Source organism: Colius striatus, chromosome 5, assembly GCF_028858725.1.
Source record: "Colius striatus isolate bColStr4 chromosome 5, bColStr4.1.hap1, whole genome shotgun sequence".
Lineage (NCBI taxonomy): Eukaryota > Metazoa > Chordata > Aves > Coliiformes > Coliidae > Colius > Colius striatus.
Window position 1 is genome coordinate 3,782,727 of NC_084763.1, and position 12,585 is coordinate 3,795,311.

A 12,585-nucleotide genomic window follows, 5' to 3' on the forward strand; every position below is an offset into this window, starting at 1 on the left:
TGCAGAATTGTACCCATTTTTAACAATACATGGCATTCTACACAGTGCATACACACTGTCTCATACACACTAGCAAATTCTAGACTTGAGGTACATTGGGAATCTTCAGCCCTCTCTATAGTGACTCGTTTCACCTCCAATCAGGCTGTTCAAATCATGCTACCTTCAAATTTTCTCCTTCTCCCAGAACCTACTTCCTACTGTGCTTCTGCAATAAATCCTCCCACCAACCCTTCCTGTCTGAGTTTCCACTGCAGTTTCTCTGCAAGCAGTCAAATGAGTTTGTTCACATCTTAGCAGCCTCCTCCTTGGTTTGTGTACATTAACAAAGGGCCCACAACAGGTTGGCACTAACCCAGCTGAGCTTTTCTTCACCTCTTCCAGCAACTGCTGACAAGTTGCACAAGGCAAGTGGCAATGCTTGCAAGTTGTGCTAGCTCCCAGAATCAATAGGAAGCCTTTGAGCAAATTTGCTCTGGAAGTTAGGAGAGGGCAGTATTTTTATTTCTGAACAGTTTTATGGTTCTAAGGTTCAATCTGCATAAGAAGAAAACCTGGTCCATCATATTTCTGAGTGAATGACATCTACTCACACTAACATCAGGCCTCAGAGGTGGTGCTCCAAGGCTTGTTTCTGGCAAAAGCAGGAAAGGCTAAGTGCAACACCCATCATGAACAATAATCTTCCTTTCTGTCTGGACTTGGTATAACTTTCTTGATTGTATAGTGTTTTTGACTAACTATTTTGGGTTTAGGAGGCTCATGTGTAGCATAGGAGATTTAGGCTCTTCCCTGCTTTGACTGTTTCAGTCAGAATCTCTCCTATTTTAATTGTTTGAGAACTTCTGAGCCCTAATGCTTTCACTTTTTTGTTTAAAGTAGAATGACTAGGCACGTTGTTTTTGTCTCTTCAACTGGGTGGAAACCCTGAACAGGAATAAAACAAGCCATGCTTCAGGAGAGAGCTTTCACTTGCATCAATTCTGATAAACAAAACCATGTATTTGTGCAAACAGTCATTCCAAAAATATGCATGTAAAAGGAAATAGTTTACCCAAGCTCCTACTAATAGCAAATGAGCAATGGAGAGCACACTAGTCAAGTATTGAATATGGGACTATGTGAAGTGATCATTACCTGATTGAATACGGGACTATGTGAAGCGGTCCATTATCTGTCCTGGGATAAAGCTGAAGAAGCTACCCAGACAGTAACTATCCAAGAGAGACAACCTGAGCACCTATTTGGCAGTGCTGCCTCAGCTTTAGTTGTGACCTTATCCTCTCAAACCTAGCAGTACTCTGTAGCCCAGGTAATTAAGCCTGCCTGAGAGCAAATGTATTTCCTTCCTGATTCTGCTGCATGCTTCACTTATTACAGCCCATTTTAACAAGCCCATTCAGCTGTGTTTAGTCTTTTAAGATGTCAGATTGATTTTTATTCTGGCTACTAGGCATTGCTCAAGATCATACATCATGGCCAGTACATCGCTGTCATCTAAGCCACTGCTGTAGTGGTGGCTGGTTTACAATGTACAAGCCCAATTGTCTGCTGCTACATGGTAAATGCTAAAAATGGTACATTGCAATCCAAGCTACTGTAGCATTACAGCCAAAAGAGGATTACAAGCAGGATGCGTGCAGTAAGGAGAGGCTATATACAGTTGCAAACCTCCACTCCAGTGATCCCTATGGTGGGAGAGGAGAAAGACATTTCCACTTCTAAGAAAAATTTCTCTCCAGAGTGTACTACTGCTGCCTTGCTGCCAATTACTGCTTCCTGACAATGAACAGAGAGACTGTATGCTCGTAAGCCATGACATTTGATTAATGACTCTAACACAGAGGCACCTGACGAAGGAGCAGTGTCATTAACACGAGCAAAAAGGAATCAATAGCTGTAGCACAATATTTGGTGGGAAAGCGAGGGAAGGAAATGAAATAAATGAGAAAGGAATTAGAGCAGGAGAATGATGATCATAGCTGTCTTTAGATCATTCCCCAGAGAGAGGCAATTGACAGCTTTTTGTTGGATGGGGTTGTTGCTTTTCCCCCGTGCAATATCTCCCACCAGGTTATGTATCAATAAAGTAGACTGAACCACTGCAAAGAGAAAGCTGACATCCACAGGCAAGCCTAGGGACATCTGAGAGGAAACACTTGTAGCCTCTCAACCTGAGCCTCAGACAAGTCCATAAATGCAAGTCTACAAATGGGAGACACTGAGAACACTGTGATAGCCTTGGGGAGGTTGGGGCTGATACACAGCCTCTGCTGCTAGCTCATGGCTGGATCTTTCTTGTAGTTTAACAACTCAGCTTCTACAACTCAACAAGCTAAAGAAGTAAGAGAAGGAGAATTACAAGCATATCTATGTAGCAAGCTCTTCAGGTAAGAAATGCACAAGTACAAATGTAGGAGTTTGATTTGGTAACTGAGTTTGACAAATACAGACCAGAAGGCACAATTTTACTAACACATGCTCATCCAGCTTCCAATGAAGCCAAATGGGAGACAGATAAAAGGAAGTACCTAAGGCCAAAACACATACACAAAAATACAGAAAAACTACCTTTCTTCCCCCCCTCCAGCATTCTCACATTCACTGCGGAGTACAGCTTACACAGGAATTTGAATCGATGCAGTCTGCTTAAGTCACTCTAGTATCTTATTTTCTGCAAGATGAGAAGCTTGTGTGAGGTTTATAGCCTGACATGACAAATTCCTGAGGTCCAAATTTTTCTCTCTAGTGGGTTTTTTGTTGCTACTCCTATTACAAGCCTTGAGTTTAAACCCTAACCCTCTACCTTAAAATGCTGAACCTTTTTGCCCTCAAATTGTTTATCATTTCAGAAAGTAAATGATGAGGAAGAGGAAAGTCATGGAATGGCTGTTTCATTCTCAGCCTTTTACTCCCACAGTTCCATTCCATAGACAAGCCCTGGATAACAAATGTAACATCAATCTGAACACTTCTTGCTTCCTAAACAGAAAAATACCATTTACAATCATTAAAGGACACATAAGAGGCTGAGAAGCCTCACAAAAAGCCTGACTAACAGCAATAGAAAACATAAACAATGTCAAAGACTTGAACCAAGAAAGTAAAATCCTTTAAAGGAGCATAACCCAGACACAGTAACAGAAAGGAATCCAGAACAAAACTCAAGGTTTATGCCTTTCCTCTTGTGGCCTGTATGGGAGGTTTGAAAAAGGTATCTCTAAGATAATCAAGATATAAGATTCCCAAAAGCAACAATCCACCTTTCTGCTCCCTGGAGCCTGCCCAAAGATTTGCTCATGAAAACATTCACATAATCCCTCCTCCTTTGCATTCACATCCCAATCATACCCAGTTCCAGACACTGGAAATGAAAAAAATGTGGTGGCACAATTTGACACCGACAATAGGATCTTCCTGGAAACACATGAAATAAAATCATCACAGATTACAAAACAAATGTCAGCTGGTTAGTGTGACACAAGAGCATTTGAAGGAGTAACTCCAACTGCCAAACCTCTGTTATTGCTTTCCAAATAAAAATGAATTGAAGAAAAAACAGGCACGAAGGAATCATAAGGTCTGTGTTCTGCTTGTGAAATGTATGTGGGGGCAAGATGAGTTTAAGACACAGAGTTATAGCATTGACCTGAATTCAGCAGAAAATATAGCAAGAGATGCAGGGCAGCATTAAAACCTCTCTTGATGCAGGTCTTCAAACTAAAATTACTCAATTCCAGAAAGGAGAATTGAGGCAAGGAACCTGGTTGGAAGTGTATTGGAATAGTGTCTGGTATTCACATACTTCATTAACTGGGGAGGTGGGGGAGAAAGGGAATCAGTCACTGGGTGCACTATAATTTGGCAAATGATAAAATACCTTCTATTTTGAAGATAAACATGCTATAAACAGGCTTTTTAAATCAGGCAGTCACAAACATATGCACAGAAAATAGTCAAGAAGGATGACAGCAGGGAGAATTCCAAAGTGGTGCAAGGACCTGATCTGCCCCACTGCATCATCCACTAAGACCATATAGGACAAGATTCTTGGTACAGTATCTCTGTGGCTGTGCAACTCCCATTAAACAGTACAAAATAGAACAGCTTTGTTCATTCATAGATGAGGAAGAACTTTTTCCCTGAGATGGTTGTTAGACAGTGGCAGAAGCTGCCCAGGGAGGTGGTGGAGTCATCATCCCTGGAAGTATTTAAAAGATGCAATAGATGTGGTGTTGATGGACATGGCTTCTTGGTGATGTGCAGTGTGAGGTCAGTGGTTGGACTTGATAATCTTAAAGATCTTTTCCAATCAAAATGACTCCATGATTCTAAGAGGGACCACCATGTGAAGCAAAATATCCCTTGAAACTCAGTTACCAAATTTCTCCCTCCTGCTCTATACAGAGACACCTTTCTCCTGGCCCTCCTTGCCTTCCTACAAGTCTTAATGCCAGTGTGGAATCTGGTCTGCAATACACCTAACCTTATCCTAACCAAACAGCCCATCTCAGGATACATTTGAAATAATCTAATGACTAAATTACAGTCATAAGCATTTGGAAGTTGCAGCATGCCAAAAGCTATTACACGGAAGGCCTCGATATTGTAAAGTTTTCTTACTTTGAGACATAGGAAATAACTGTCTGTATCTAATGTGGGCTGGGATACACTACACATCTAGTTTCAACAACTTTACTTACATTTCCAAGTTCATTAAGCCCATGAGGTACCTGTTATTTGACTATTATTTCCTTAAATCTTTAACAAACTTTATATTGATAAAACTTTAGCAAAGTTGGATTCAGGTCTTCACAGCACTTTTTTCCCCCCCTACAGTAGTGTAACTTGGAGGTGTCTCGCTTCTGCTGTCATCTATACCAATGGGCATGAAATGCAAGGCCTTGAGGATATGAGAAAAGCCCATTATCAGTTGTGTTTCACTCCCACTGTACATAGCTCAAATACAGCCTACTTATGACAAGTCAACAAATCTAACTGAATCTCCTGGCCTCGGCTGGGTGATCACTGCAGCACTGCCTTAGTCAGTTTAAATTTAGAACTACTTTCTCACATCATGCTCTCTTATTATGTTTCTCTTTGCTAAAGTTTGCCATGCCTGTATACAAGATAGATAATGTGAGCATGCTTTGTCAACCCCAACGCCTGGCTTGATTGAAACTACCACAGAGGGCTGTGTTTTAACATCCAAAGGAGTGTAGATCCTGAAAACCAAACAAATAAAAAGAAAACAAACAACCCTTTCTCAAAAAACCTCCCCAAACACAATGACTTTGGATCACCCTACTCACATTTACTGTCTATTTGTTTTGAAAACATTCCAAAAGGGACGTGGTTACTTATGCCAACATTGCTAAATGCTTAATTACACAAATGCTTCCATCTGGAGGAAGGAAAGATTTAGAGGCTGTTTAGCCAAAACAAATGATATTTTAACTCTGAGCTATGAACGCATGTGTCTGGGAGGTCTCAGCTGGAAAGTCCAATGACTTTTCAAATGTGGGAGTTGCCACAGCTTCTGAAGCTGACTGATGGGTTGACTGCAGGAGCAATTACCAGCAACAGTGGGACAAATCTTCCCCAGTTCATTTTGTGTGAAATGGGGAGGGATTCATGGTACAAGAGCTTCCACCCCCTTGCGTGGGGCTGTGATAATCTCCAGTGAGCTCTGGGCCCACAGACAGAAACCATCTTCACAACTTGCCACTGACATACAATGCATTATATTTGAAAGAACCTTTACTTTAGACATCACTGAACTCTACAGAGCCAAAAACCGCTCGCACTAGCATTCTAACATGCATTATGTAGAGAGAATACCTCTTAGTTTAGCTATTTCTAGCACCAAGTCTAGGCAAAATGCTAAGCATTTCTTCTGAAATATTTCAAAACAAGCATGAGAGTTCACAGAACTAAAAAAGAAATCTGCTGCAGAATGTTACAATATTTAGGCATCAGGCATATTGCAGCTAACTATATATATTTTTGATGCAAAGCAGACTTGAAGAAGATAAGAGGCTGCCAACACTGCTCATCTCGAAACATCCTCCTCTCAAAACAATGGAGAAGCATTACATTTCCCTTTGTACATGTAAGGAACTCAAAGCACAAACATGTATACAAGGTAAAATGTATGAGTAGCAGGTTAAAAACCAGAATACAGGCTTCCTGCTAACCACTCTTGTGATATCTAGTGTAAAATAAAACACAAACCCAAAGCAAAACTAAACCCCAAGCAGCACAAGAGCGTGCATCTGGTCAGAGATCAAGCTGAATAACTTCCAGCTAGTGCAAAGCAGTATCTTTAAACTCAGCATCACCAGTTCCTGCAGCAGATCCTTCTTTGGATTATACTGCTTTTAGGGGCAGTACTGAAAGAACAACCAAGTCAACATCTCCAGCTAAGAACCAGACCACCATATGTATGTAATAGTGAAGTGTCCTTCTCTGGAGGTCTCCAAAACCCACCTGGACATGTTCTCATGTGACTTGATCTAGGTGGGATCTGCTTTGGCAGGGGAGTTTGGACTAGATGATCTCTAAAGATCCCTTCTAATCTCTATGATTCTATGAAAAGGACTCAGTGAACATAAATGCTATGGTAATATGGACTGCTAAGAAGAACATACTTTAGTGAACTTGAGATGAGCACAAGGCATCACTCTCACGTAATCCTGGGTCACTGCAAAGCAGCCACACAGTCTCTAGACTTCAGCATCAGACATTGTATGTCTGCCACTCAATTTTATTTTGTTTATAACTTGATTTTTTTTCTTTCATTCTCCAGCTCATTCCATCTTCCAAAGTCTTTGTTACTATGGAAACAATTACAGTGTTGGTTTACACATAGCCCAGTAATACCTCAGGGGGGAAAAAAAGCCCCAAAGAAGGAGTTTGGGGAAAAAATTACTTAGATTTGAAAGCATCATAGGTCAGTTTATTGCCTCCCTAATTCATTACTGATGAAATCAGAAAGGTTAGTTTACTGAGTTTAAATAGGTGCTTTTGCCTGAAGTGAATACTTGCACATGTACAGAAACAGAGAAAACAAAGTTGTGCCTTCCCAGTAGTCAGGAACAACCAATAGCTGGGCACAGTAGAGGCCTCTGCTGAAGAAAGGCCTTCACGCACTTCATTCTACATACTATAAAATCAAATTCACCCTGGACTGCTCTTTGGGATTCACACCAACAAACAAGAAATTACTCAGGTCTCTGTCATCATTTTTTGGTGACTTTCAGAATAAGGCAGCAACATACACATTGCTTGTTAAGGATAATGTCCAGACCATATGACCTCCAAAGCCAATGAACCTGGTCTCTTTTGGGAAATTCTAGTTGACCCAGGATGAAACCACACCTGTGCTGTTCTAGCAGTTCAAGTGAAGAGCAGGTTGCACCTCAGAATACAGCATTATTTCATGCTTTTTGGTATAGACACAGGCACAGCTATCCTGATGACTAAGGGAACATAGTTAAGAACTAGCCCTAATTGTCTGCAGTGCTTAACTGTTAGCTCACTCAGGAACCCAGCCACCCCCCTCCAAAACCAATCTGCTATGGAACAGTGAGACTTAAGCTTTACACATGTGATACAGCCAATTTCAGGGCCAGGGATTTATTTGTGGCCCTCCTTCCTTCAGGGAGGTAGATATAGTCATGCCCTTTATATAAGAGGAGCCATTGGAACAACTTTGTATGTAAGTACTTTTCTCCACACTCACAAAGCCAGCTGCTTAGAATCTCAAGAATAACAACTGTTAAAAAACCTGGCCAGAGGCAGAATTCAAATGCATTTACTAAACAAGCCTGAGGTGCACCCCAGGGAGCCACGGACTTGAAGAGAAAATTGGAAAGATACTTGGAAGAGAAGCGATTTTTGCCCAGTAACAGCAAGATCTTGGTTGGGATTGTTAGGGCCCTGGAGAGCTCATCCAGCCCATCCCCTGCTAAAGCACGTTCCCCTCAATCAGGGGGCACAGGAACATGTTCAGGTGGGTTTTGAAACCTCCCAAGGAGACTCCACACCCTCCCTGGGCAGCCTGGGCCAGGGATCCCTCACCTCAACACCATGCAAGTTTCTCCTCATGTTCAGGAACATCCTGTGTTCCAGCTTGTGCCTGTTACCCCCTGTTCTGTCATTTGGGCACTACAGAAAACAGAACTGGCCCCATCCTCTTGACATCTACCCTTTAGGTATTTATAAATGTTGATAAGATCTCCCTTCAGCCTTCTCCAGGCTGAACAGGCCCAGGTCCTACAGCCTTTCCTCATCAGAAAGTTGCTCCAGTCCCCTCCTCATCTTGATAGCCCTGTGCCAGACTCTTTCCAGAAAAGAACAAGAGGATAAGTGCAATGGATGAAACCCCATGGCAATATTAGAATGCATCACAGAATGGTGGGGTTGGAAGGGACTTCTAGACATCAACCAGCCCAACCCCCTGCTTAAGCATATTAACCTAATTATGATATATCTATAATAATTTGCTTCATTTAGAAGATATTACTAGATACTGGACACCTATCACATCAAATTCTTTAGAGAAGAAGAGAAAAGACAGCATTTACTCACTGTCGATTGTTTCAGAGAGTGTTTTATGTGTGCAGTGGCTACTTTTGTATTTGAGTTATATGGAAAGGTGCTGAAGAAGGTTAATGTATTAAATTCTGGTTTCTCTGTGTCCTTGTATTTTTCCTCATACAATTCCTGTGGTCCAGCACTAAAGCAGAATTTTTTTGGAACTTGCCTCTCTACATAGAAACACTTTTTAATTACATTTTGAATCTGTCTGTTCAAGGGCAATGGATTTCCAGGTATATTTCTTACCTTCCACTCTATATGCCATTTTTCTTGAAGCTCTTCTTCGCTGTTACTAACTTCTAGTCAGAAAGCAATCCCCTGAGCTTTCCTGCAATACTCTAATATACTGAATCTTATTAAGTAGTGAAACTTTTTACTCCCAAGAGAAGAGCTGATTTATTAAATCCCCTTTGACTTCACTGTGAATTTGGACTGAACAAGAAATATAGAGAGGAGAGAGAGATGCTGGTAAATCTGGAAACACTACAGAAGACAATTTCTCTGTGACTTTGAGGTCTAAGTGAGATTCTCCATCAGAATGGAGCAACTCTTGGTTTTGTTGTTTATATTTGATGTTTAACTGTCCAAATATGGAAATCATGCATGGACAATGGACAGGAACAATTCTAACATGCCTCTCAGAAAATGGAAACAGGCAGTGAAGGAGATGGGTACTCCTCACATAACGCCCTTTTTGGAGTAATGGAATGAAGCTGGAACACAAAAAGTTCCACTTAAATATAAGAAAAAGCTATTTCACTGTGAGGTGAGGGAGCCCTGGCCCAGGCTGCCCAGAGGGATTGTGGAGGCTCCTTCTCTGGAGCTCTTCAAGACCCGCCTGGACACGTTCCTGTGTGACCTGATCTAGGTGACCCTGCTTCTGCAGGGGGGTTGGACTGGATGATCTCTAAAGGTCACTTCCAACCCTATCATTCTATGATTCTATGAAACAACTCTAGAAACAAGATTAAGGAACCAGAGCTTGAGAAATGAGCTGAATCCCTCACTGTTCGTAAGGATCTAACTGTAATGTTCATCAGAGCCTGCATTTTATGATCCTCCATCACAGCCCCTTGTGAATTTGTTGCCACACATACCAACTGTAGAGCCATATACACTTTCCTTACTGACCAGCCACAGCAACAAATATTAGCTTTGGAAATAGTTATAACAGAGACAGACCCTTCTTATTGAGGGTTGGATATCAGTACTCCATTAGTCTTATTAAAGGCTATTGTGGGAGGGAAGCTGAGCATCTTTCAGTACTAGTTTCGTGCTTATCAGAGCAACTTTATCTCATTAGATTCTGTATAAAATGGGATGATACTGATTATCTTTCACAGGGATTGAAAACATAATAATTATGAAAAAAGTCAAATTTGCACATTTACATATTCCATGTAATCAGGAGAAGTGGAAGCATATGCTGAAAGCACTGATATCACAGACTGGGGAGGACTTGGATCATTCCTGGGTGACTTTTCAGTATAGTTTCATTTGAAAGTCATACAATTAGTTCACTGGACTTCATGCAGAAACAGGTGTTTCCCATGCATGGAAATGTGTATTTTTGCTTGAGAAGCAATTGTCTTTTTAACTAACCCTTTGGATAAATAACAAATCCAACAGTATCTCTCCCCTTCTCATTGACTAAAACAAGTGCCTGAATGACCATATAAGGTTAGATACCTAGATTTTAATTGGCTGAAATTGAGATGAATCTCACGAGGACTGAATCTGAGAATGCATCACAAATATTAGGTTCAGTTTAGGAGCCCAAAATTGGCAGGCAAGATCTGAGCAATAAGGAGACTGACAGCCTGAGTGGCTTTAAAAGTTCTTGAAGAACAGACTGGTTTCAAAACTTAGTCGTAGTACATCATGTTTTTCTGGACACACATTGGCATGAGTAAGTTTGAAATCTAAGAAGGAGGAGTACAGAAAACAGACCTGAAATTGTCCTTGAGAGGATATCTAGTTAATGTCTTGCTTCAGAAAGGGATTACATCCTGTCTTAAGCCTAGGTGTTGCTTGTCAGACGTTGGTTCTGGTTTGATGCTTGCAATAGCAACTCCCACAGTCTCCTCAGGCAAGCTGTCCCTGTGCTCCAGGCATTATCTTGAATGCTAGGAAGGTTTTCATACTGTCAAATCTGAATCTTGCTTGCTGAAATTTAATTCTCATCTCTTTGATCATTCAAACAGTGTATTCTCTTCCCTTTTGCAACACCCTTGCACATGTTTAAGGAGTGCTGTCGCATGTTTCTTTAATCATTCTTCCTTTGAAAGAAGCAATTCTAACTCCGTCTATCAGTTCTTGATTGTCAAACTAGGAAACAGGGCTCTCCTCTTAGAGTTCTCCAATATATGTTGCAGTTTGCTGCAAATGCATGTTCTTCCAATTAAGGGAATTTCATCTGAACCAAATTGCTATTCAAATAACCTATTAAGATTATTTGGTGCTATCAACTCTGAAGTATTCACCACTGATTAAAGTGACCTTTTCCTTAAAGAGAAATGGAAATGCAGAGGGCTTCAAAGACAATGAAACAATAATAGATCTCTTGTTTTGGCTGGCTTCAGATTCCAGTGACTGATAAATACCAAGGAAGAAAACAATGCAGCATGATCACATGGAGACGTGGATTAAAGATGAAGAAAGCTAAAGCTCACATGATGACACAGTCATTCGGTTGACTGGATGTATGTGTTTGTCAACTCTTCCTAGAATATTTTAACAGCTGTATAAAAGGGCAGTGCTTTTATATAAATCATAGAACAGTAGGGGTTGAAAGGGACCTTTAGAGGTTATGCAGTACAACCTGCCTGCAGAAGCAGGTTCACCTAGATCAGGTCACATAGGGACATGTCCAGGTGGGTCTTGAAGATCTCCAAGGAAGTAGTCTCCACACCCTCCCTGGGCAGCCTGTGCCAGGGCTCCCTCACTGAAACACTGAAAGAGTTTTTTCTTATGTTTAAATGGAATTTTTTGTGTTCCAGCTTCATCTCGTTACTCCTTGTCCTGTTGCTAGATACCATAGAAAAAAGTGTGGCCCCAACCTCCTGACACCCACCATTGAGATACTTGTAACTATCCATGAGATCCCCTGTCTGTCTCCACCAGACTAAACAGCCCCAGGTCCCACAGCCTTTCCTCATAAGGAAGATGTTCCAGTCCCCTGATCATCTTGGTGGCCCTGCTCTGTCCTCTCTCCAGAAGTTCTCCATCCCTCTTGAGCTGAGGAGCCCAGAACTGGACACAGGACTCCAGATGTTCTCATAAATTGTGAAAACAGAAATAACAACAGGTTTTCAAAAGCCAGAGGGAAGCAGTTTTCAGTTTCTAATTGTTAACTAGAGAAAACATCTGAAACAGTTGTGCCACCTCTGTAGACTTGGTTCATGTTACCTACAAGCAGAAGGAAATCTAACTGAATCTTCAATCTAATTAATTCCAGTATAAATAAAAGATGAAATCAGCCAGTTGATTCAGATACATAACAAAAAAGAGTCATTTACTGAGCCCATTTGTAAGATGAAAATAGTGACACACAGGTTTTGAATTAAGGAAAATATGAACACACCAGTTGTTAATGAAAAGAGAATATTTCAAAAGTCATAGTCCAAAGTTGAAAATATAATGCTTAGTCCCAGAAACTGTGAAAAAATGAAATCCATAAGTGTGTCCAATCTGGTTGAAAAAGAAGTATTTCAGTCATCATTGATTCAGCTTTTTCTCAAGAATCAAATCACAGAATGGCAAGGGTTGGAAGGGACTTTGAAAGATCATCCAAGACTATCTCCCCTGCCAGAGCAGGACCACCTAGAATGGGTCACACAGGAACTTGTTGAGGTGGGTTTGGATGTCTCCAGAGAAATGACAGCAGCTGTAAAGGCTTGAAGTACTAAATATTCTATGGAAATTTAGTAGCAATGAGATGGCAATTTCTCCCAAGGAAGCAAGCAGTAAGAAAAAGTATATCTG